This window comes from Canis lupus, chromosome 25, assembly GCF_011100685.1.
Source record: "Canis lupus familiaris isolate Mischka breed German Shepherd chromosome 25, alternate assembly UU_Cfam_GSD_1.0, whole genome shotgun sequence".
NCBI lineage: Eukaryota > Metazoa > Chordata > Mammalia > Carnivora > Canidae > Canis > Canis lupus.
Genome location: NC_049246.1, coordinates 20,804,307 through 20,830,684, shown reverse-complemented (window position 1 = coordinate 20,830,684; position 26,378 = coordinate 20,804,307). Strand labels below are relative to the sequence as shown.

Genomic DNA, 26,378 nt, shown 5'->3' with positions numbered 1-26,378 from the left:
TCACAGTGGTGGTGAGAAATGAACCTACCAAATAGTAAAACATGCCATAAAGCTACAATAATTTTTAAAGTGTGAAGTTACCAGAGAAAGAAGCAAATAGATCAAAGAAACAGAATAGGAGGTCAGAAGTTAACATATATGTAAATAGGAATTTAGTGCACAAAAAATGTGATATTCAAATCAGTATGAGAAAGATGGTTGTACCAGTTACCTTTTACTGAGAAACACACTACCCAAAAATGCAATAGATTAAAATAAGAACCATTTACTTAATTCACAGTTTGGTGCTTTGGCAGTTTGTCCTGGAGTAAGCTGAGTAGTTCTTTAGCTCTAGGCCAAGCTTGGTTGATCTTGGCTGAACTTGCTCTTGGGTCTGTGGTTAGTTACAGGCCCGTTGGAGATGACTGGTTTTGAATGTTCTCATTCATATGTCTTATGATTCACTGATGGTAACAGGGGAGACAAAGTCACATGTCTCTAATCACCCAGCAAGCTAAAGTAGGCTGCTTTATATAACATCAGAGTTCTAAGAATAGCAAACAGGTAGGTCTCAATACACAGGCATTTTTCAAGTCTCTGCTTATATTATGTTTACTACTGTCTCATTAGCCAAAGTAAGTCATGTGTCTAAGCTCAGAGTCAGGAGGGGAGGGCATTACCAAAAGGCTTAGCTACAGGGAGGAATGACCCAATTGGAGCCATTACTTCAATCAATCCATTATAATGAAGTATTCAATAAATGATGCTGGAAAATTGAACCATTTAGAAAGAAATAGGTTAGATTCTTTTATAGCATCAGAATAAATTCCAGGTACATTAAAAATTAAATGTAAAAATTGCTAAATTTTAATAACAAAGCTGGCGAATGACAATATAGAGAAAATATTTGCAACACATATGGCAATAATTAAGAGCCAGAATATACAAAGATATCTTAGAAATAAATAAGAAATAGATAAACACCTCTATTAAAGCAGTAGGGGGATTTTTAGATATACAATTCATTAGAGAAATATAAATGGACATTAATTGAAAGAAAATATGCCTAATATCAGTAATGATCAAATATAAATGAAAACAAAAATCAAAGTATCAATTTTTGCCAATGATTTTGAGAAAATTTAATGTCAAAATTTAATGTCAAATGCTAAAGAGTGTTTGAAAGTAGATACAATCACATAATGTTTGTTAGAATATAAATTGACATAAAATTCCTAGTGAGTATATTAGTACTATCAAAATGTTAATTTGCATACCTCGTAATCCATAAATTCAATTCCTGGTAATTTTTCTGAAGAATAAGCATAAAGAAATAGATAAAATATATGTATATAAAATAATATTTATGACATCCTTTTTCTAAAAAGTGAAAACTTTGAAACAACCAACTTTTCTGTCAATAGGATTAAGTCATGACACATACAATGAAATATTATGCAGCATTCAAATGCATAAAATAAATCATTATGTATTATTTCAGAGACATGTCCATAATGGCTTTTTGAGAGGTACATGCAAATTAAAGAAAATATGATCCTATTTATGTGTATATTTTTTATTTGCATGAAAAATTATGAAAGACTATTCACTAAATTACAGGGTCTTTTTTACTTTCTCTATTTTGTCCAAAAATTTTCAAAGTAATAAATTGTCAACAGAAAAAAAAATTGCAATGAAATTAATTATTGTTCTTTAAAAATATCACTTCAAATAATTATTTGACAATGAAGATTTTTATGCCACATTATGGAGATTTTTTTAATGTAGCTAAAAATTTATGAACTTTGAAGATAGATAAATAATGCTGCTCCTGATAACAATGAAGATGAAGTTTTGAAGGTCTCAAAGAGAGATCATTTAAAGAAATTTAGAGCAGAGTATAACCTGAAGTCCCTTTAGAAGCCTTAGGTTCCCACAGCAGGAGTCATTAAGTAAGCTTAAAACAAAACGAAGGTGATTAAGATTAAGAGAGTAAAGAAGGGACATGAGGGATCTAGTCTCTTAATGAAGTCTGCCTATATCCTGTAAATTTCTGTGGCATCCTTCTCTAAATAATATAGCTAATTAAGAGTTACATATGTGAGCTAACCAAAAATTTATGGTCCGAACTAATTACTTAAAGTTATTCTGCACTTCTATTAATGCCAGCGCTGATTAAGCAATGGTAAAATCTCTCTCTCTTTTCAGGAAGAGGAAAGGTGCCAAGTCCTAGGAAGGTAAGGGTTTCCAGCAGAGGCCAAAAACCACATTTTTGTAATTACTTAGGCACAGGTCCACACTGACCAGATTATTCATTCATAAGTTTGGAAATAATTGTCATGAGGAAACAAAAATCTCATAAGTCAAGTTAACAAAGAGCCAAACTCAATGACATTTATTAAATATGAAAAAGATTTATATAGATGAGAAAGGTGTGCTACTTAGCAAACAGGATGAACTGATAGTGACCCAAAGCAGCTATATTATTTTGAAAATGCATTTGAATTCCTTATACTTTTATCTTATTTTTCAGATAAGGATATGGTTCACGCAAGAGTGCTAGCTCACTTTTACAGGTTTTACAGAGGCAATGTGCAGTGGGAAAAGCACAGATTCGGAATCAGAATCTGCATCCCAATATCCTCTTCTAAAAAACAGGCTAAACATTTCCCTCATAGGCTGCTGTGAGGATTAAATGAGTCAATAAACAGATAGATTACAGAATATTACAAATATTTAGTGACTCTTTCTTTTCTTCCCTTCTTCTGGCCATTCTCATTTCCTTGTTAGGACTTCCAGAATCTTCTCTTCCTGTTGCCATCCCCCCATCCTTCAAAGCCCTGCTCACAATTCATCTCCTACACAAACTTACTTTTCCTTCTCATTTTTTTAACGATTTTATTTATTCATGAGAAACACAGAGAGAGAGGCAGAGACACAGGCAGAGGGAGAAGTAGGCTCCCTGCAAGGAGCCTGATGTGGGACTCGATCCCGGGACCCTAGGATCATGACCTGGGTCGAAGGCAGGTGCTCAACCACTGAGCCATCCAGGTGTCCCTTTTCCTTCTCATTTAATGTCTGTACCACATGAGTTACTTGCTTGCTTGAAGGAGGTGGAAAAATTCTCTGGTTTGATTAACAAATTATATAATGAGTTCCAATTTTGTTGCCAGGCATGGCCTTCTCTCTTCAACTAGATTAGAAGTTGCCCATACTCTGGAACATCATCTTAAGCTTCTTGCTCCCCCCACAGCACCCAGCATAATTACATTTAATAATGAATTACAGGCTTATATTGTTTGAGAGATTTTATGTAAGGTACCCAAAATATTTGGGTAAATATTTTATTTATTTGGGGGGAGGTAAATATTTTAAAGGCGATTCGGTACATCAATATTGCCAATGCCAGTCACAAGCACTATAGCTATATGGATAGTCTGTGAAAGAAGGAAGGAGACAGTTTTTAATCTGTTCTCATGAAATGATATCCACATCATTATCATCCAACATTCTTTTTTCAATATGATTAAATGTTTCTCAAAACATCTCCTATGTTTCTGAGGTTTAAACTTCAGTTCCATGAAGTTTACACAAAAGCTCAGTATATTAACACTTCTTTCAGGTGATATGTTGGATAAAATATTTTGTATGACTGAAGAACCAATGTATCTGTTCAGAACACATATTATAAACGTTAACTTAAAAAATATAAACAGTTGGGATGTCTGGGTGGCTCAGAAGTTGAGCATCTGCCTTCAGTTCAGGGTGTGATCCTGGAGTCCTGGGATCGAGCCCAGATTGGGCTCCCCTTGGGGAGCCTGCTTCTGCCTCTGCCATGTCTCTGCCTCTCTCTGTGTGTCTCTTATGAATGAATAGATAAAATATTTAAATATATAACTATATAACTAAACTATATAACTATATAACTATATATATATATATATATTTATATATATAGTTGATCGAGGATAACCTGATTTTAAAAAGCTATCTTGGGATTGTACCAATGTTTTAATAACCATTTAATAACCATTTTATAACAGTAATATCTTATGGAAAAACAGGGGTTTTTTTACTAGCAGTAGAAAATTTTCAAATTTACTCTTCATTATCTAGGTATTTAATTTTTAACGAATGATTAAGTAGATACCACCAAAGACCACACCAGAAAATTTAATATTGACTACTCTTAGGTAGCAGAATACAGAAATATAAGCATTCAGCCACTTCAAATAAATGATTGAGTGATTTTTTTTCTGTTCATTAAGTGATGGGGATAATTTCTGAAAGCAAGATCTGGGACAATGGACAACAGCAAATTCTGGCAGAGGGCTAAAGAGCTGAGACCAGGTTGAAGCGGAAGAATAAATTAGAAAAGTATTTTCAAATCCAGTTGCCATTAATCAGTTCATCATTTACATTAAAAAAAAAAAAGTGTGTAGAGGGAGTGAGTAGTCAGAAATCAGATTAGCTCTACTTGAAAGAACATAATAGTTACCTAGAGTATTTGGGAGAGTGGCGAGACTCAGACAATGGAGTTGGGAAGCATTTGGTAATCAGGAAGGAATGCTTAAAAATACATATATATAAACATAACAGGAGTTTAAATGAAAAAACCTATACTTGGCATCAAAGGAAGTAAGGTCAAGACCTAGCTCTGGCCAAAGCTCGTTTCTTTATCTGTAAAATGAAGGAAATAATATCTGCAGCACTGAATTGAGAGAAGTAAGAAAAAACCTTCTAAACTGTCTATATACAGTATTGCTTTGAGTTTCTAAGTTTTCTGCAGGCTCCTATCTATTCTTTCTGCCCCCTTCTTTCCTTCCCCGAGGATGAGTCAGGATTAAGGGCAAGGGTATTTTATTGGCTCTAGGTGCTAAGGAACCTAGAGGTGGAACTTTCCCTAAAAGAAGCTGAAGGACCAAAGCTGGATCAACAAAGAGTATAGTAAAATAATTACCTTGGCTAATGGGAATACCATAAGTCCAGTTAAGCTAAATTTTCATTAGCTTTTTATGCAGCCAAATCAACTTGATAGCTTATATTGAACTTGCATTCATATACAATTGTAAAGACTTTACTTTTTCTAAAAATCATTAATCCTTATTCTATACTTGTGTTGCTGGTATTTGAAACCAGTGTGCAACATTTTTACTCCTGTTAAATTGTATACTGTTGACTGCACCCGTGGGGTCCAGTCAGCTAAGATCTGGCATCTTAAGTATTAGCCTATCCTCCTAGATTTGCATCATCCATGACAGGCAGCATCTACCCTGAAGAAGCTTTGAAATCAAATAAATTAAAGTGGCAAACTAAGTTTGATAAATACTCTATCCTGAATAAACCCTCTTGAAGATTTACAACACACATTTTCATACTGGAGTTCTGATAGCCTATAGTAAAGAACTCTGGTAAACTGCATTTAATCTTGTATTTCCCAATTTTTTATTGACCATGGAACTCACCTTAGGAAATTTTGGTATTAATAAGGAATGGGATACTATGTTGCCAGTAAGTAGAATGAGGCACATCTATTTGAACCGACATACAAATATCTTCAAAACATATTAAGTGAAAAAAAAAAAAATCTAAAACAATTAGTATAATCTAACTTCACCCTAAACAATGAATAAATAAATATACTACCCTAAACAAGGAATAAATAAATATACTACCTACGTGTGTATGTGTACATGAACACGTAAGCAATATATAGAAAGGACTGGAACAATAAATACCTTACTGCTTTCAATAGTTACACATAGAAATAGGTATAAAACCTAATGCAATGATGATAGAGACTTTTATATTTTACTGTATGTATCTCATATTGTCTCAACTCTTTACATTGAGAATGTATGATAAATCATTTCTAATAGATACTTTTTAAAATTATTACAGTACTGTAGGGTGAAATGAGCTAATGTTTTAGTCAGTGGTCATATACAACTACATTTTTACATTGTAACTGCCCAGATAGAATTACAGAAACAAATAAACATCAACCTGTCCTTTCAGAAAAATCAAATTAAAAAATGTGCTATCTCTTCAGATTCTGAAAATCAGTAAAACAAGGCTTTGTAAGATGAGTTGAACAGACTTGAACTTAGGTAAGAAATGTCTCCCATATGGTTTATTCAGATAAAAGTGTGGGTATTATGTAGTGTAATTCCTACAATCTGTCTTGACTGACATGATGTTAAGGTAAACAGAGAACCAACCTCAAAAAAATCTAAGAGATTAAAATAAGAGGGCATCATAGAGCAGCACAAAGAACTGACTTTGGTGTTGGATAGTTCTGGGTTCAAATCCAGACTTCTCCACTTTTTTAAAGCCTCAAGTCACCTCATCTGTAAAATAACATTATTTAAGGCTTTTTTTTAAGATTTTATTTATTTATTCATGAGAGACACACACACACACAGAGGCAGAGACACAGGCAGAGGGAGAAGCAGGCTCCATGCAGGGAGCCCGACATGGGACTCGATCCCTTATCTCTAGGATCACACCCTGGGCTGAAGGCGGTGCTAAACCGCTGAGCCACCCGGGCTGCCCCACATTATTTAAGACTTAACCAGAGTGGCTCACCGGTTGAGCGTCTGTCTTCGGCTCAGGATGTGATCCCAGGGTTCTGGGATTGAATCCCACATCAGGCTCCCTGTAAGGAGTCTGCTTCTCCCTCTGCCTCTGTCTCTGCCTCTCTCTTTCTGTGTCTCTCGTGAATAAATAAATAAAACTTAAAAAAAAAAAAAAAAGACTTAACTGAAAACTCTTGAGTAATATATCTCAATTTACACTTAACATGTTCCGCTACAACAACCTCCTATACTGCTTTAGGGAAAAGGCTAGAAGTCTGAGAAAAATTAGAGCTCCACCAGAAATGAAACCAAAAGGGAGGCTTGGAATCCAGGAAAAGTCATTTCAGTTTCCTTGTAAACAAGTATTAATACTGACAACTCAGTGTTTACTACTGAGCATGAGTGGAAGAGATCCTGACAGAGGAACTCATAGCTGTGCTCTGTGGCCCTGGTTTGTCACCACTGAATCCTTACACGGGTAGCTGAGCTGTTTGGGCCCCAGAAATACTAATCACAGTTCCAGTGAACTTAGAGCCAAAGATTTCAGATCCATAGCAGCTACACCATGTGTTGAAGAATTCTTAATAGATACACATAACATCTTTCACAGGCCTTTACAAACATAATGAGGTGAGTTACTACACAAGAAAGATGAGAAAGAATCTAAGAGGAGAAAGGGACTGAAGTTATGAAAGACCTAAGGCAAGGGATAGCAAGAGGTAATTCCAAGTGGTCACAGATTTGTGGTTTAAAGGAGTACCGGCCAAAAATTATAAGGACAAAATTAAGATTTCAGGAACATGAATAAGAATAAAGTTTTAATTACTAATTTTAGGAAGCAATGGATTCATCTTATTTAGCATTCAACTAAAAGGGTGATATGTTTAAAAGAGACAGGTTTGACCTTTTTGTGATTTTTATCAGCCCCTGGAATCCTACTGTAAACTCCTTTAAAATGTAACCTTATGGAACTAAAGAAGAGTATCACTTCAAGGTTTTTCAGTAAACTGCACATAATTTCTCTTCATAAGGACAAGGGGCCTGGGCAACTTGTGTTCTAAGCTGTGGAGGTAGAGCGTGCCAGGGAGACAAAATGGTATCAGGATAAGCCCTTCATAATCAGCCTCCATACATGCTTGCTTCTTGGGATGAAGAGCTACAAATCAACACCATCGATTTTAGGAAGGCAACTGGGGGTATATATCACTCTCGTGGAGCATTTTCCATAGGAAATGTTTAAGCTATTTAGTCCCTCTTATATACACTCTACCACCTGTCATCTACACCAGAGCTGCTCAGGGGAAATATTTTGCCATCTCCTCATCTCCCCACGGAAGAATTTTTCCCAAGCTTCTATCATTTATTTTCTCTGCCATTGGTAAATTTGGAAAATATATCTGATCTACAGCTGAGCTCCACTCTTTTCCTTCTTTCAGAGGGAGCCTATTCTTATTTTCCCTGCCTTCCTACTTACTAGTACTTCCCTGACTGAGTACTTACCCTAAGTACTTGGTACTTAGTATTTCTCCAACAGAGACATCAGCCCTGTCCAGACTTCCAGGGTCCAGGTAGGTAAATCAGGCTAATCCTCATGTTCAGTTGGGAGAAACACTTGGCTCCCTATTATCCATATCCTCTAACCTGACCTTTATTTGAAATAGAGAGGATTTTTTTAGACTTCACACATTTTTTAAAATATTTATCAAATTGTTGGGAAGCTGGGTGGATGAGATGGGTGCCCTGACTGGAAACCCTTCAGAAACTCTAAAAAGAGTGCCCAAATATGATGAATTTATTTTAACCATAGCCCAAATACCATATGATTCAAAGAGTCTTAACCTAATGTCTTTGGGTAGGCCCCAAGAGGTCCATGGACTCTGTGAAAATTTATAGAAATCTTTGCATGTTAATTGTACTCTTCTCTCCCTAAGAAAGGTTAAGAAACATCTACCTAATTATTGAGAGCAATAAAAACTTATAAAGAAATCTCAATGCCAGGTACTTCCAGCAAACCTATAATTTTAGATTATCCTCACTGCTTCAAAGCTCCAAATATATATAAAATAAAATGACTCTATTTTCACCATTAATGAATAGAAGGCTTAGCTAAATATCTCATACAAGAATGTCTCTATTATTTACATCAATCCTATACCAGTCAGTTTGTGTTTTTATTTTTGTTTTTTGCTTTTTCTTTTTTTTTTAATTTTTATTTATTTATGATAGTCACACAGAGAGAGAGAGAGAGGCAGAGACACAGGCAGAGGGAGAAGCAGGCTCCATGCACCGGGAGCCCGACGTGGGATTCGATCCCTGTTCTCCAGGATCGTGCCCTGGGCCAAAGGAGGCGCCAAACCGCTGCGCCACCCAGGGATCCCTGTTTTTTGCCTTTTCTGATAGCTCCCTAGTCAATTCATTACCATCCTCAGGATAAATAAAATAAGGAATTTTTCCATACGTTTTCAAAATTTGTTGAGTTTTGTTTGTTTGTATCATGAGGAAAAGCCAAATATTGAACAGTTGGCTACAAACTAAAAATTTACCAGTAGGCATAGAGAGTAAAGGGCTCCAAATTCCACAGAATCTTTAATTCTGGGAAACAATACACACGCACACAGAGACAAATGCAAAAAAAAAAAAAAAAAAAAAAACATACAAAAAGTGTTTTGTTAAAAAAAAGAACTGCAGGCTTATACCATGAGCACATCTAGATTCTGCAGTTGAGAAATTAATGTAAAATTTTACCTCAAACCAGAACTGATAGAAATGAAGCCCTCAAAAGCACTTGAGATTCCCACATTGAAAACAAACAGCTGGTTGGGATGCCTGGGTGGCTCAGCAGTTGAGTATCTGCCTTTGGCTCAGGGCGTTATCCTGGAATTCCATGATAGAATCTGCAACAGGCTCCCGATGGGAACCTGCTTCTCCCTCTGCCTCTCTCTCTGTGTCTCTCATGAATAAATAAATAAATCTTTAAAAAAAATAAAAACAAACAACTGAAAATGAGCCAAACATTTAAAAATTACGAATTTTACTAAGAAACAATCTACTCTAAGGGGAGTCAGCAGATGTGACCACAGGAAAATGAAAACCTCCAAAAATCCAAGATATTAGAACTACCTGACAGACTATACAATCAGCATGTTAGAAGTTATTAAAGTATAATAATAGCTAATATTTATTTAGTGCTTGATTTGTAAAATTATAAGCAGCTTGGATAGATTTGAATAAACACTAAAATTCAGCACAGAAAAATTAAATTATAAAAAGTGTGAAAAGAGTTTAATAATTGTAGACTATAGACTTGAAAGACATACATATATATGTATATATATATAAAGAGAGACAAAGACAGAGATCTTTTTAACTCAGTTTCAGAAGTAAAGGACTCAGGATTCAAGAAAAACATAAGTCCTCAGATTTAAAGGGTTCTCCAAGTACAGAACAGGATAAATAAAAGTAAACCTACACTTAGAAAAATGGTAGTGAAACTGCAGTACATCATAGAGAAAATCTTAAAAGTAACAAAAACAAAGAGTGAAAGACAGATTACCTGCACAGCTATGACATTTAGTTCCCAATAGCAACATTCATAATGTCTTCAAAGTCCTAAAATTCTAAATCCAGCTCAGCTTTCATTGAAGAGTGACAGTGCAATGATAAACATTTTCAGAAAAACAAAGTTGAAAAAAATTATCATTTGCAGATCTTTATGGAAAGAATTGAAAGATGAAGAAAATTGGGCCAAGAAGGAAGGAATAAGCGAAGGAAAAGTGAGCCATATCATCAGTAAACATTAGGTAAATATACTAAGTATATTCTTTAAAAATAAAATAAACAACATTAAGGGAGGGTTACAATTGAGGTAGTTCTAAAATACTGAAGCAGGGGAACAATATTAAAAATGGAATGGGGGACAGCCCAGGTGGCTCAGCAGTTTGGCGCCGCCTTTGGCCTGGGGAGTGATCCTGGAGACCTGGGATCCAGTCCCACGTCGGGCTCCCTGCATGGAGCCTGCTTCTCCCTCTGCCTGTGTCTCTGCCTCTCTCTGTGTCTTAAAAAAAATAAATAAATAAATAATAAATAAATAAATAAATAAATAAATAAATAAATAAATAAAATGGGGAAAGTAGAATTAAAACATAAGTTTTTGAGAAAGGTAGAGATATCACTTTAGTCTTTGTTAAATCAATCATGTATGTTAAATTTTAAAGGTTACCACAAAAATAGAAACAAAATATATAGTATCAAAACAGTAATAGGGAGAAGAAGGAATAGAGAAGGAAGGAAGGAAAAATAAAAACATCCAAAATAAGGGAATAGCAAAATAAAGACAAATGGGATGTATAACGAATAAAATCATATGTTTTAATAATCGTAATAAATATGAATAGATAAACTTGATAGTTCATAGTAGGAAATTTTTATATTAAATTTTTCAAATCAACAGTAAGCTAAAAGAGATATATTGAAAACATATGAATACAGAAAAGCGAAAATAAATTAATAGAAAAGGTACACTACTGCTTCTCCAATAAATCACCAAAGGCTAAAGATTGTAGATGATACTGGTGCTTAGAACAGGCAGAGAGGACAAGTATAGGGATGCGAACTGGTCTTGGACACCAAGCTGGGCCATCTGGTCAAAGACATGATGAAGTTCCTGTACGTGATCTCTTTTCCTTCGTTGACTTTCCTTATGGGGCCATTTCTTGACAATTAGATACTAAAAATGGCAGTCTTTCAGAGACATAAAAGTGGTTAATAGGAACCATAATGACTCATGACCTACTGATTTAGATGGCAAATGCCCCAAGGAAGTAGTAACTGCCATTCATGGTATCATCTAGGCAAGGCAACCATTATCTGAGGGAAGACTACTGGGGAAAAATTCAGCAAACCCTATTCTCCCCTTGCAAGATGGCTGGGCACTGTGACTCTGTGCTTGTGCATCTGATCCCTTCTTTCTTTTGTGGCAATGTCTCTGTTCCTCCGCCCGACAGGCTGCATTTGATCAATGGTATATGGCTGCCACCCTGGGTAACTTGGCTAAAGCCACTCTGACCTCTGGAAGATTAGTCTTCTGATTAGCAGTTTCCTGATCCATATTTATTGTCATTGCAGAGAACTCAGAATTCTGCTGTGATCTAGCCCATGTTTTTTATATCAGCAAAATAAAGTGAATTAAATATAAGGATGAAAAGATTAGATATACCAAGAAAATGTTAAACAACATAGACTGTTGGACAAAAAAAAAAGGATAGGAAAGATTTAAAAAAAGGAAAATTTCACCAAGGAGATATAACAATCCTGAACCTATGTGCATCTAAGTTGTAGCTTCAACTTTTTCAAAGCAAAAATTGACAGAATTACAAAAAAGAAATTGACAAATCTAAAGTCTCATAGAAATTTTATATACCTCCCTTAGCAACACATAATATAAGAAGTCAATGAAGTCTATGATATAAAAGAACTGAAAAACATTAAACTAGCAACCCCTAAAAAAACCCTTATGGAAAATATACTAAGTTCTCTCTCTCCTTGCCATACAAAGAATTGTCCTGAGAGACTTCACAAGGACTATTCAAGTGAGGCCAGTTTCTCCTTGTGCCTTAGAAAAAGTCAGGACTAGAAATGCTGTTGGGGGTTTAGGAAACAACCCTAAAAGGAATGCTGAGAGCCCAGCTCAACACTAAAGAGAAAGAACAGTGACCCCAGGACTTTAGAAGGAGGTTCTCAGTCTAGCATCCACAGACTCCAGGGAACTAAGCTTCCAAATTCACTGGAGCAGCAGCTTACAGGTGAAAGCCATAGGTCTCAGGTTGACCAGTCATATGTGGTAGAAGTTGACTAGGCCATAGTGGGTGATTTGGAGACTCAAGCTAAACACTGATTGGTCATCTGAATGGAGCAGACACTTCTGGGAACGGAGAGCTTACAAGTTCTATAAATCAGAGGGAATGTTCCCATCCCATTTCTTTTCCCCAACCAGGCTTACCGGGAACAGCAGACTTTGACAAGGTGAAGAATTTAGTTCTATAACACACCATAGCCTCCCTCTTTCCTGGTTCAGCCCAACCAACCTCCTAAAATACTTCACTTTACAGCCAGAAAGAGGCCGACATGCTTTTAGAACAGTCTCTAAACAGATACTGAAATTAATAACTCACTGGGTTCATTCTGCCATTAAGGATCCCAAGGATATGGGAAAGTAAATAGGTTTTCAGACAGGAAGTAGGTAGGAATAAAGTTTGGAGGCCCTCCTCCTACACACACAAGCTGTACGTTTCCAAATGCAGGTTACAGGAAATGAGAGCAGAGAGAGATTAAATGTCTGATTTAGTCAGTGAGCTTCATAGCCAAGATTAGAACTCCAGGCTTCCTCTGTGTCACACTGTTGCCATATTTCCTGTTTTCCACTCTGGCTAATCACTACATGATATTTGAAAACCAGTCACCAGGCTAAAGAATGTAAAGGCTTCAGGTAATTAAGGATGTTGTTGATAAAGAGCCAAGAGAATGCAATCTATATGTAAAATATTTTCCCATATGTATAATAAAAAATGTGAACTCCAGCTATTAGGATTAATATCCTCCTTCACTTTGCATTTGGCTATTAGGTTCATCAAAACCAGAAATTTGAAGAGTGAGGCATGCCAAAGTCTCTCCTGTTCACTTTTGGTTTTAGTTTTTCAACAAAACTTACTGCCTGAAATACAAGAAATGAATCAATCAACCAATAAAACAATCTAGAACCCATATATTTTCGCCAGTCTTAAAATACATATTTATTATGTTTTTGATAACAGGTAATGGAAATAATATACCTTTTGTAAGAACTAAGGCATTCAATTCTTCCTGGAAAGAAACTAAAGACACATTTAAAGCAGATGGCTTGTTCTGCTATATTCATTTGTTATATGTTCATTGCTATTTGTTCATTTTTATACTTTACACCAGAGATTGGTAAACCTTTTCTATAAAGGGCCAGATAGTAAATATTTTCAGCTTTATGAGCCATATAATCTTGGTTGCAATTACTTACCTCTGCCACTGCAACAAGAAAGCAGTCATGGATGGTATGTAAACAAACGAGCATGACTAGCTTTGGCCACGGGCTGGGCTGTAGCCTGCCGGTTTTCTGCTCTCCAGTACAAACCATATTGTGTGGCAGGACAGGATAGTTTGCCAAGTGAACTATATAGGGTAGACCAGTTGACTGGCATTTTTGTATGCAATAAAACTTACTTAATCTTTTCTCTTTATAACTTATTTAAACGTCTTATTTCACCAACAAGAGTATAAGCTTTTTTGATGATAGACAGAAATTTATTAATTTATTATTCTCCCTGGACTTCACACAGATGACATTTGCCAGAGGAAAGAGCATGGGTTTCACTGTCAAAACGATCCAAATTCAAACTCTGGTCCTGTCATTGATTAGGTGTATGACCCTGGATGGGTTATGGACTCTCAGCCTCCATTTCTTCATCTGTGAAACTGGGGATAATACCTACTTTATACTGACAATGCAAATAACATGTAAAGGAAATAATATAGCTTCTGTAGGAACTAGGGCATTTAAGTCTTCTTGTAAAGGGTTAAAGACATTCATGATAGCCCATGGCTTATTCAATGTAAAGCACATAATAACTGATGAGTCTGACTCCAGGTCAAAATCCTATGTGTGATCTTTCAGGCCTGACTATGGGTCATTAACAAGGCTCTGCCTGGCAGGCCTCATGGGGTGAAGCTGTTCTTCCTACATCAGAACAAGATAGTTTACAAATAGAGTATCTGTATTTTCATAGGATATACTAATTTTCTAGACTCACTTTAAAAATCAGACTTTTCTTTTATAAGTGCCTATGCTAAAATGGCCTCGTCACAGACCATTGAGTTCAAAGACTCAATCAATGCACAGCCTTATATTTTTCTCCACAAAGCTCTTTTGAGGATGATGATTGAGAATGAATACCAGTATCTGGTCATGGGGGTGGAGGTGCTCAGGAGTGGCAGTACCAGCTCCCCTGTCTCCCTTCAGCTTAAGGTATGTTACTACACATGGTGGTGGTATTTATTCCCACTCACACCCACACAAACCACTTGTTTGCATCCTGAGATGATGTAATGGCTACTGCTTGTCATTTTTTGTGTGACCTACTTATTCAACATGAGCTTGAAGGGCTAATACAGACTTAAAACCAATTTATTTGGGGTGTAGCTGTTTATCAACCCAGTGTTAGAGGAAGGCTTGTTCTATGGTAATTACTGTGGTTTACAGGATGTCTCAAGTGTATTGTACAGAATTTACAACCCCAGTATTACAGGCTAGGAAGCAAACAATGGGTGACGAAGGCAATGTTCCAGGCTCTATTGGTTTGTTTGTTGCTTATTAAGATGAAAAGGCATTATGTAGTCAGTATTTCAATAAAAACAAAAGAGGTGCCTTTCAATATCCAAACATTAAAGGTCACAGAGCCAAGATAAGAGGTCACACTACCAAGAAGCAAAAGGAAAGACTTAAAAGGATTGATCAATGAGAACACTGCTGTGGTTTCATTTTTCTCCTAGACATTATAGAGGAGATAAAGTGAAATCTGAGAAAACAGAATCTCCCAGTGCCTATGGGAGAGGATACAACATACTATATAATATCAAAGAGACAATCGTATTGCAATTTGTGAACAGTCAGGGGAAGCAAACTTGTTTTGGTTCTGCCAAGATTACAGAGCACACAGAAAGTGATAAAAAGTCTAAGGGTAAGCAATGAACACCTAAGGAAAAATAAAACTTCGAAGGATTTCTTCTTTATAGATAATCAATTTAGGGATCACTCTCACTGTAGCTGAATTCCCTGAACACATTTATTCACAACTACTCAGAATGCTTCCCGCCCACCATCCCTACCAAACAAGCCCTCAGCAGTGGCTGAAAAGGAGGTAATTCCATACGTGCCAGGGTGGTGGGTAATTAATGAGGTAAATCAGCTTGAGGAAAGATGTACAATGCATTCTACATCAAATATAAATGATTTTGAGAATATCCATGCGCTGTTCGCTTTTGCTAGCTCTAAGTTGAGAGCTTCCAATCTGTATCTAAATATTGCTTCTGTCAGAGATCTCCTCACTGATACCAACACTACGAGTTTTTGAATGCCCTGGCACTTCTATTCATCTCGTTTCATCCCCATCCCAATTGCTCAAGGTAGATTTTATTTCCATTTAAAAAATTAGGAAAGTGAGCCTCTGAGAGATTTGGAAAGTGACCGAAGACAAAGAAGTAGTAACTTATAGAATCAGGATTCAAGCCTCAGGCTACTGATGCCAAAGGATCAGGCAAAAGGCTATGATTCAGAGCTCTCCTCCACCATATACACTACAGGCCTGAGCAGGGGGTTCTGTTGACAGCCTGTCTGCCCCCCACTGGACAACCATGTGACCTTTAGGAGCTATGGAACCCCTCTAGGCCCCAGTGGTCCCATTCATCCAATGGGCGATATTAACAGTCCCCCTCTTTCAGAAGCATTGTGGAGATTAAGGAATTCATGTGACCTGCTTAGCTCAGTACTTGGAGTTGTGTGTGCTCAATAAATGACTTCTGCACTCATTACTCCCACAGGGCCTTTTTCTAAACTCTCTGCTTGTAAGAGGCCTGGAGTCATGGTGCTCAGATTTTAAGAAGTGCTCAATAATAACTGACACCTTCTAGAAAAGAGTTTGAGTATGAGCTTGTTTCCAATGCAATGACACTTTCTACTCCTTGCTCTTGCTGGGACCCTACAGAGATATGCTCTCCTCAGGGGCCAGCCTCGCATGTAGATGAATGTCTTTAGTACATGTGCTGTCGAAGGGAGCACAGATGAATGTCTTTAGTTCTATCGAGATCACCCAACCCTGTGAAAGTTAGTCTTCCACCTATTTTGACCCCTGAAATCCATATATAAGGAAAAGCCCTTCATCCCTTACTTGGAGATTATGCCTAAATTAAAAGTTCCCTTTCTGTATAGGCCTTATGACCTAGCACTCTGAACATAGATGATCCTTTCTTTCTTTCTAAAAGTAGTCTCAGTACCATCAGAGCAAATGAAGGGTAGAAGCCCAAGCCCAAGCCCAAGGGCAGGGGGCACAGCAGGGGGGAGTATAAATTGTATGCTGTCATTCTTATCAATCTGAATATTTAGACCAAGACGGTAGTATCTCTCTTCCCAATTGCTCCTTCTAAGTGTAAGTATGGTGGGAAAAGGTCCTAAGCTTCCCTTTGTCATGGTTAACCCCATATGAACATAAGGAGAATCAGCTGTGTCTGGTCTTATGCAAGAGCTCAGAAGAGAGACTGACAATTCCATGCAGATGGTACAAGGAAAAGACCTTCTTTTGGTAAAAGACCCAGGATGTTCTCCAGGCCAACCCTGAAGGTCTCAGCTGATAAACCATTATTGATAAAAGCAGGGACTAAATGCAGAAAGAATATGAGGCTGACAGGATGGAGTGAGCTGGCCAGGACAGGCAAAGCAGGGTGAGGTGACTAGGGACAGAGAAAACAAGGACAAAAGGAAACGGGAGAGAGAGAATGCTGAGACCCAATGAACTCTGCACCATTAGACTGTCAATATAATACCAATCCATGTGAGGATGCAAGATTTACATGTATCTCAAGCTCCTCTCTGTGAAACATTTAACAGGACACCTTGGTAAGTTCTGAAGAAGCTCCTCATAAAAATAGCTCCACTACAGAGTCATTTCCCTACAAAAACCAAGAGAATTGGAGACTAGTGATGAACAGTTTAAAGAGTTTTAGGAAGCAGGGGTACCTGAATGCCTCAGTTGGTTAAAGTGTCCAACTCTTGATTTCAGCTCAGGTCATGAGATTAAGCCCCACATCAGGCTCTGTGCTGGGCATGGAGCCTGCTTAAGATTCTCTCTCTCCTTCTCCCTCTGCCTGTCCCCACTACGCACTCTCTCAAAAAAAAAAAAAAAAAAAAAAATTAGGAACCAAGACAATTGAAGGAAATATCAGTATTCTTCATAATAGCTTTTAAGAAGTGTTTTACCTAGTGGTACAACGCTAAATACCACCTGGACAGGGACAATGAGGCTTAAATTTTTTGAGAAGATATTGTTCTCTATCATATACACAGTGTAGTTGTTCCTTGTATCTACTTTTTTTATTTTTGCTGTGAAGAAATGGACCCTACATAGATAAAGGAATGTCCAGTGTTAAATGACAGGAAAAATTAATAATTCTGGTGCATTCACAGGTACAGTGCAAATTTAATTACCAGACCCTGGAACAGTACCACCTCTAATTGTAGCTACTTCCTTTTGTTCCTTTACTGCTGCCCCCTTGCCCTGACCTTCACCAATTTTTTTCCCACAGTAAAGATCGCAAAAAACAGCTGCTCCAGAATTAGAAACCCTCTATCCTACTAATTAGATCTACTTTGCTACTGGCTAAGAAGAACACATGGGATACCAAGGTTTATCTTTTAATAAAAAGTACATTTAAATTCATTGTTTCTTCAGATTTTAATAATATTCCTTGAGATGGCTTTTATTAAATAAACCATATTGAGAATCACTGATAGACTATATATTTGTTGGATATTTTTCTAAATTTCTTCTTCTGAAGGAAATTTTTTAAGAGGAACATTGTTATAGTTCTACAATCCCTTATCCACAATTCCAAAACCCAAAAAGCTCTGAAAATGGAAAGTGTTCTATAACACAGTTGGCAGCAAAAACTGACCTGCCCTGAATTCATTTGAAGTCAGAAACTGACCTGAACTGGCATAAGCTTATTTACAGTTTTCATTTATCCTACAATGTATTGCAAATGTAAACACACTTTTCTGCAGAACTATTAATGGGCTTTATTACATAGAGCTGCCCTAGATCCCGTTTTACATGGTACATTACTATTCTAAAATCTGAGAACATCTGAATTCTGATACGCATCTGGCCTCACAAGCTTCAGATGAGAATTCACGGCTCCATAAATATTTGTTAAATAATAAACAAATGAACTAAGGACTTCATGAGTGCATGTTTTACTATGCTAATCCCAGGTCAGCTTTTGAGCAACAGCTCTGATTTCCTTTGTCATCTCACTAGACCTTCATCTAAACAGAGAGGAGCTCTAAGTCTTTGGCATTGCTCACAGCTTCAAGGTTTCTTTTGTCTTATACAGTGATAAATGGAAATTGAGTCCTGGGCCTCCACTGGATCGTTATACCACTTCATCCACTTAACCATCAGTCCTCTGCTCATCTACCAGATATTTATGAAGTGTTACCACAAGCCACTATATTAGTAAAAGAAATACAAAGATGAGGGATCCCTGGGTGGCTCAGCGGTTTAGTGCCTGCCTTCGGCCCAGGGCGTGATCCTGGAGTCCCGGGATCAACTCCAGCATGGGGCTCCCTGCAATGGAGCCTGTTTCTCCCTCTGCCTGTGTCTCTGCCTCTCTCTCTGTGTGTCTCTCATAAATAAATAAATAATCCTAAAAAAAAAAGAAAGAAAGAAATACAAAGATGAATGAAACATAGTTTACACTCTAAAAACCCCTATCTGTATACAGAGAACAGAATGGGGGTTGCCAGAGGTCATGAGAGACAGAGAGTGGCAGAGACACAGGCAGAGGGAGAAGTAGGCTCCCTGTGGGGAACCCCATGTGGGACTCCATCCCAGGACCCAGGATCACACCCTGAGCTGAAGGCAGATGCTCAACCACTGAGCCACCCAGGGGTCCTGAGAAATGGTTTTCTACAGAGAAGTCATAGCATGGGCAAAGGCACAGAGTATGGAAATAGTTTGGCATGTAGAGCTAGAGTCTACTTTGACTGCAGTTCAAGATGCATGTGGAAATAGAACATAATAAAAGTTGAAGAGAACAAGATCATGAAAGGACTATGTTTCAAGCTAAGGAGTGTATACATTTTCCTCTAGGCAATGAGGAACACTTGAAGGATTTTTTTTTTCTTTTTTTTAAGTAGACTCCATGCCCAGCTTGAACCCATGATCCTGATATCAACGACCTGTCCTGAGGGGCACCTGGGTGGCTCAATCAGTGAAGCATCTGCTTCAGCTCAGGTCATGATCTTAGGCCCGCCTAGGGATGGAGCTCCATGTTGGGCTCCCTGCTCCATGGGGAGTCTGACTCTCCCCCAACTTGTGCTCACGTTTTCTCTTGCTCACTCTCAAGTAAATAAATAAAATCTTTTAAAAAGAAAAAAAAAAAGGCCTGAGCTTAGATCAAGAGTCAGATATTTAACTGGCACCCCTTAAAGGATTTTAAAGCAGCTGAGGGACATGATCAAATTCATACGTGAGGAGGATTCCTCAGAAGGGGAATAATTTGGAGAACAAAGACTGTGAATATGTTTCCAGCAAGATGCCCTTAGAATATGCAAATGAGTAATATTTGTGTCTTGCAGTCCTGGCCCTAAATGAAAGTTACAAAGCCCTAAATGAACTCATGAAGAAAGACAAAGATTTTCAGCATTCCTTTGCCACCCTACTTTCCTCACTTTCCCATGGGGGTCCTCAGTGACGCTGTGATTTTCAAACTGGCCAAGCTTCTCAAAAACAAAAAAACAAAAACAACAAGTGTTACATTCTTTTAAAATGAAGGACAATATAATAAATACTTTCCCCTTAAAATATTTTTTTGCAACAAGAGTAGATAATTTACACAACAAAACATCATTTTTGCCTCCTTCCTTTCTCTGAGTACTTGCTCTACATCCTCTGAAAGGTGAGAGGCATCAGAACAAAATAAGAACAATACAGTATTCACATGCAGCCCCTGGGGGCAGCACCTGTGGCATACATTTTTTGGTGTGAATTCTGGTTTAATTAATAAAATCTAAATAAAGGCAATAAAGCCACAATTCAAACCACTGCCTGTCAGTTCTTTTATATATGTATGGAACAAATGAGTGTCTATTTATTCTTAGGTAGAGCTCAAAAGCACAGAGGAAAAAGAAATATGTATTTGCATCCTTTCATAGGAGAGTATTTAACAGTGACTATGCTTATCTCTTTTTTTTTTTTTTTTTTTTTCTTTTTTTTTTTTTTTAAGTCTGGTCCACATTTCATTTCGCATTCTTTTTTTTTTTTAATGTTTATTTATTTATGATAGTCACAGAGAGAGAAAGAGAGAGAGGCAGAGACACAGACAGAGGGAGAAGCAGGCTCCATGCACCGGAAGCCCGATGTGGGATTCGATCCTGGGTCTCCAGGATCGCGCCCTGGGCCAAAGGCAGGCGCCAAACCGCTGCGCCACCCAGGGATCCCTGCTTATCTCTTGATATGAAAACACTCTCTTTAGCCTGTTACTGGCTTCAGAAGAATGAGAGATGATTGACAGGGCCTTTCACATGACTTAGTATGGTTATAGTCACATGGACATTTTAATTAACAAGGAAAAGATAGTGACAGGGTTTGATCTGAGAATTATCAAACCCTCCTTAATTATTATCACCTTCATTTGTGTGCCATTTGGCTCCATTAAACTTAAGTTAGAATGTTGCCTTCTTTTGGCAGCCTCTTTTAAATTTTAGATACCTACGAATGAGTCCTACATGAAGCTTCATCCAGAGTAGTTAAGTGGCTTAGTTACACAGCTAGCTTGGAAAACACTAGAATCTAAGCTTTGATTTCTGATTTGCTATTTATCCACAAATTTCCTATTGTCTGATTATAATCTCATGAAGAAGCCTGACTCAGAAGGTATCTCAAAACCTGAAGTTACACAAAATTGCTCAAATAAGAAAATATTTATTGAATATAAATAATTGAATGCTAAGCACTACCTGACATGGTCGTCACTCTATGGGCCTTAAAACACAACTACAAAATGTCAATGGCATGAATATAATTCTTCATCTGAGCTCTAGTTGGAAATCACCCACAACTCCATGAATAACACAGGAAGCAATTCACCAAGCCTCAGTTTGTTTGCAAAAACAAACAAAAAGATAGAATAATCTCTCTTCCTTGTCAATTTTTCAGGATGATTGCAATTTTTCAGGAGGACTGGGTGCTGATCCACCTAATCTGGCCCATGGGTCAGGTCTAGCCCACCACCTGATTTTGTAAATAAAGTTTTATTGGAACACAGCCACATTCATTTATTTATGTATTGTCTATGGCTGCTTCCATGACAAGTTAAGTACATATGGCCCACAAAGCATAAAATATTGACTATCTGGCGCTGTGCAGAAAAAGGTTGCTAACCTCTGGTTTAGGTGGTTTTTCTGTATGTGCAGAAATTTGCAATACAGCATTTATATTTTATATTTGGTGCAGAAATAGACCCTGAAGCACATAAAGCCCCAGCCTTGACTGACCTTACTGTGTGGTAAATACTCAGGAATAGGATGGAGTGAGCACCCTACATGAGGATTCTCTTATAGCACTTATACAAGCTGAGTCTCCAGAGCAGCCAAAAGGGACCAACAATGCACCAAATGTAAATAAATTAAAATTTAAAAATAAACTTGAAAATGGTAAGGTATTATAGAATCTGACAAGATCTCTCACCCTAGTAGGCTGTATATCCAATGGGAATTACAGGACCAAAAAAGGCAGATACTTTAGACAGGGAACATGCACTAAGTTTTCACTGAAAAGTCCTCCATGTACATCTATGTCCAGATAAATTCTTTTAAAATTGAGATATAATAAAGTACACAGCTTTTAAGTACATACTTCAATCAATTCTTATCTGTGTGTATAACTGAGTAACCGGTACTTAGATCAAGGTATTGAACATTTTCAACACCCGAGAAGACTCCTCTGAGCTCCCATTCAATTGATAATCCCCTAAAAAAAAAACAGGTATTCTGGTATCTGTCATCATAAATCAGTTATGCCTGGCTTTTGAACATCATATCAATAGAATCAGACAGTATATATACACTTTTGTGCCTGGCCTTTGCTGTGAACAAATCTCATGAATTCAGGATCGGTCATTTCCTCTCCTGGCTGTGAAGTCAGTCAAAACAACACAGGAAAAGAACAGAAATTAGGGCAGCTGATCCACACCGCCTACCGAGATCTGGTAGGTTGGCCAGAGGTAGAATCTCACTATGGAGATTTCGCCCATGCAAAAACCAGCTGCACTGCAGTTTTCAAATAGTAAATATCGTCCTGCTCCCCAAGAGCTCAAGGCCATAGGCGGAAGACTCTTCTCTGTAATCAAACACTTGCCTCAGCCATGCTGGTTTAGAATAAAACCTGCACCCTCAGCAGTCTGCCTTCTAAGGTCCCCACATATCTGCCAGAGGCCTGCCTCAGCATAAACCTGGCGCCTGCACCTCTGCATCTAGGGAAACATGATCACCTGTATAGGCAGCCTCCTGACGGTGGCCACAGCTGCCACAACTTTTAGCCACCAGCCGTGGTGAAAATCAAACATGTTCAGCAGTTACTACAGAATTACCAATGCTAAGGGCACACACTAAGCTAGAAACCTCAATCCTCATGCAATAGTTTGAACTCACAAACTGCATTTCTTGTGAATGCAGTTCTTCTTCCTAAAACCCAGCTCCCTGACACAGAGACATTGGGTCTGGGAGGTGGTCTGATAGCTGGGACCTCTCTTCCACCCTGAGTTCTGAACCAACTGAGAAACACAAGAGTCAGCTGATGGAGAACCAAAACTATGTTCTACTGATAAAGCCTAGGTTCATAGACACAGATTACATCTGCAGGCAAACAGACTGCCTGATGCCAAACCCTAGAGTGAGACACTCACCAGTCCCATCACCTCAAGCCTGTCCTGACAGCAGGGAAGAGCTGAGGAGAATGTTGGCTTTCCGGAAGGTAATTCTCCCCAGAGAAAACAGGAGGGGAAGGAGCTAGATTAAGTGTGCTCAATTTCTCCTTTCAAACTCACCAAACAGATGAAATCATTTGTCCTCCCTGGAGAGACACAAATGAGAGGATGAAAAGAGCTAGAAGTTTTATTAATGAGTGAAGCTTCCTCCACGTTGAAGGAAACATCAGAAAAGTAAGAATCCTTCAACAGAAATGTAAACTATCAATAAACTATTAGCGAATACACTATTGGTATGGTTAACAATTAGAAATATTAAGCCATACTTAAAACATGGAGTAAATATTAATCAGAATGTGTTGTTAACTGATCAAAAACCCTTTTCTCCGACCATAAGAGACAATGTTTATAATTTTTTTCAAATGGCTTTAAATGTCAGAACAACAATATAGCTTACAAATAGGGTTTTGCAGGGTTTTTTTTTCTCTCATTTGTGACAGGAAGTATGTTACTCAAACTTATCAGAGATATGGACAGCTTGGGTATATAACAAAAAATTGTGTTTAAAGTGTAAGTCAGTAAATATATGTGAGAGGATACATTGCTACATACAAATTAACCAGTCAGAACACAACTTTACAATGTTTAACACAGAATAAGCTTCCCTGTACAAACAGCACCTTTGTGACATTTTAACTTTAGTACCCCTTTCCTTCTTCCTCACACTCTCCTTCAACAGAAGCCACACCAACCTCCTCATAATCCTTCTCAAAGGCAGCCCTGTCCTCACAGGCCTCAGAAAACCCTCCTTCCTCCATGCCCTCACCCACATACCAATGAACAAAGGCATGCTTGACATATATCAATCAGGTTAAACAAGTGGCCCAGGTGAGCACACGCCTCAGCATTGGCTGTGGTGGTGCTCAGCATGCATACAGCTTGCTGTACTGTGGCCAGGTCTCCACCAGGTACCACAGTGGGAGACTAGTAATTAATGATGACTTTGAAGCCAGTGGGGTTCCAGACCACAAACTGGATGATATGCTTGGTCTTGATGGTAGGAATGGCAGCACTGACATACTTAGGAACGACATAACCACGGCACAACAGGCAGTAAGCCATGTTTTTACCATGGCAACTGTCACATTTCAGCATCTGGTTGGCTGGCTCACAGCATGCATTGGTGATCTCTACTATAGAAAGTTGTTCATGGTAGACTTTCTCAGCAGACATGACAAGGGTATATGTGGCCAGAGGGAGTGGATGTGGGGATAAGGTACCAGGCTGGTCTGGAATTCCGTCAGAGCGACATTCAGGGCTCCATCAAATCTGAGGCAAGCAGTGATGGAAGACACAATTTGACCTATCGACCTATTCAGGTTAGTGTAGGTTGGGTGTTCTATCAAGGTTTCTACAACAGATGTCACAGATGCCCTCATGGTCTACCACGAAGGCACAACCACAATCCTCCATCCAGGTGGTGTGGTTGTGGGTAGTGAGGATGGAATTGTAGGGCTCAGCTACAACTATGGAAACCCAGATGGCTAGGTAAATGGGGAACTCCAACTTGGCTATTACTTCACAGCTAAGATACTAATTATTAAAATGATAATTATAAATCATCAATTACCTTTGTTCAAGAGCAGTCTCAGAAAGGTTAAGGCTTAAGAACAGAAAAGAGAAAAGAAAAGCCAGAATATCAAAATGACAGGCAAAATATGGTTTTATTAAAACTAAAACTGAGAAAAATACCTTCCTTATGTGAGATACAACATAAACGATATAGTGATCATATTTAAAACTTCACCGCTAAGTTAGCAAAGTCAACTAAATCTTGCATGTTATAAGATACATTTTCTAAACTAAAAACAAAAATATAGTTTTTTTTAGTGAAGTTTTATTCCCCCACCATGTTCATGTAGTGTTAAAACATATTATATCTCATTACCAATAAAGACACTGAAAGTGGCTCTATGCTTTTGCTCAAATAAACGCTATTGGCTTCCTCACGGCTAATGTCTCCCTCATGTGCCATCAGTTCTATGAATGCTCAAAATCAGTGAAGCACCCCTCTACCTAGCTTCAGGAATTATTGCTGGATCCTATGACACTTACCAAATTACCATGACACCTTTCGGGTGCTCTACACACCACTGTTTCACAAATGCTCTTTAATTTAATTCATCATAGAGCTCCTGGGAGATAGAAAATAAGAGTTTCAGAACCTTAAAACTCTCAATGCTAGTCCAAACTGGTCCAAACCTGGCTTGACTCTAACAGTGTGTTTCAAGAAAGCAGTTTAGCTTACCTTTTCCTCAGTTTTTTTTTCCCCATCTGCAATAGGCAGGTGATACCAACTTCATTAGGGCTCTTGTAAGCACAGAGAGGGATACTATATATTCATTGCACAGAATGGTATCAAGCACATAGTAATAGCCAGCTATTCTGCCTATAAGAGACATTCATGCATCCTCACCCAAATGGGCAGTTTTAATTTATTCACTTTAGAGATTTCCAAGTCCTTATGATTCAGCCTTTGTTAATGGTAACTCTGTAATATAATGCTACTAATCATAATATAGTCAGCTCTCAATTATTCATGTTCTTGGACAGGAGCATTGGTCTGAATTAAACACACACATTTATTCTCAGACACATATACACTCACACCTGGAGATTCACACACGTCCTTCTTCATTACAGGAGTGCCACAGACTGAATGTTTGAATCTCCTCAAAATTCATATGTTGAAACCTAATTCCCAGTGTAATGGTATTTGGAAGTGAAACCTTTAGAAAGTGACTGGGTCATGAAGTGGGTGGAACCCTCATGAATGAGATTAGGGCTCTTATAAAAGAGGCCTCAGAGAGCTCCCCACCCCCATCTACCATGTTAGAACACAGTAAGCTCTCACCAGACACCAAATCTACTGGTGCCTTGATCTTGAACTTCCCAGCCTCCAGAATAGTGAGAAATAAATTTCTGTTGTTTATAACCCACCCAATGTATGACATTGTTATAGCAGCCCAAATGGATCGA

The 26,378-nt window shown here is 37.9% G+C and overlaps 1 long non-coding RNA gene across 2 annotated transcripts in view; it reads right to left on the bottom strand.

The window, feature by feature from the left end:
- Positions 1–281: 281 nt before the first annotated feature.
- LOC111092425 overlaps positions 282–26,378 on the bottom strand; it is a 49,985-nt gene continuing 23,888 nt past the window's right edge. For both annotated transcript variants that reach the window (XR_005378545.1, XR_005378543.1), the window contains exons 5-8: positions 25,455–25,534; positions 24,970–25,002; positions 1,257–1,291; positions 282–526 (exon numbers count right to left, since the gene is read on the bottom strand). This is a non-coding gene — a long non-coding RNA (uncharacterized LOC111092425). The remainder of the gene's footprint in view (positions 527–1,256; positions 1,292–24,969; positions 25,003–25,454; positions 25,535–26,378) is intronic.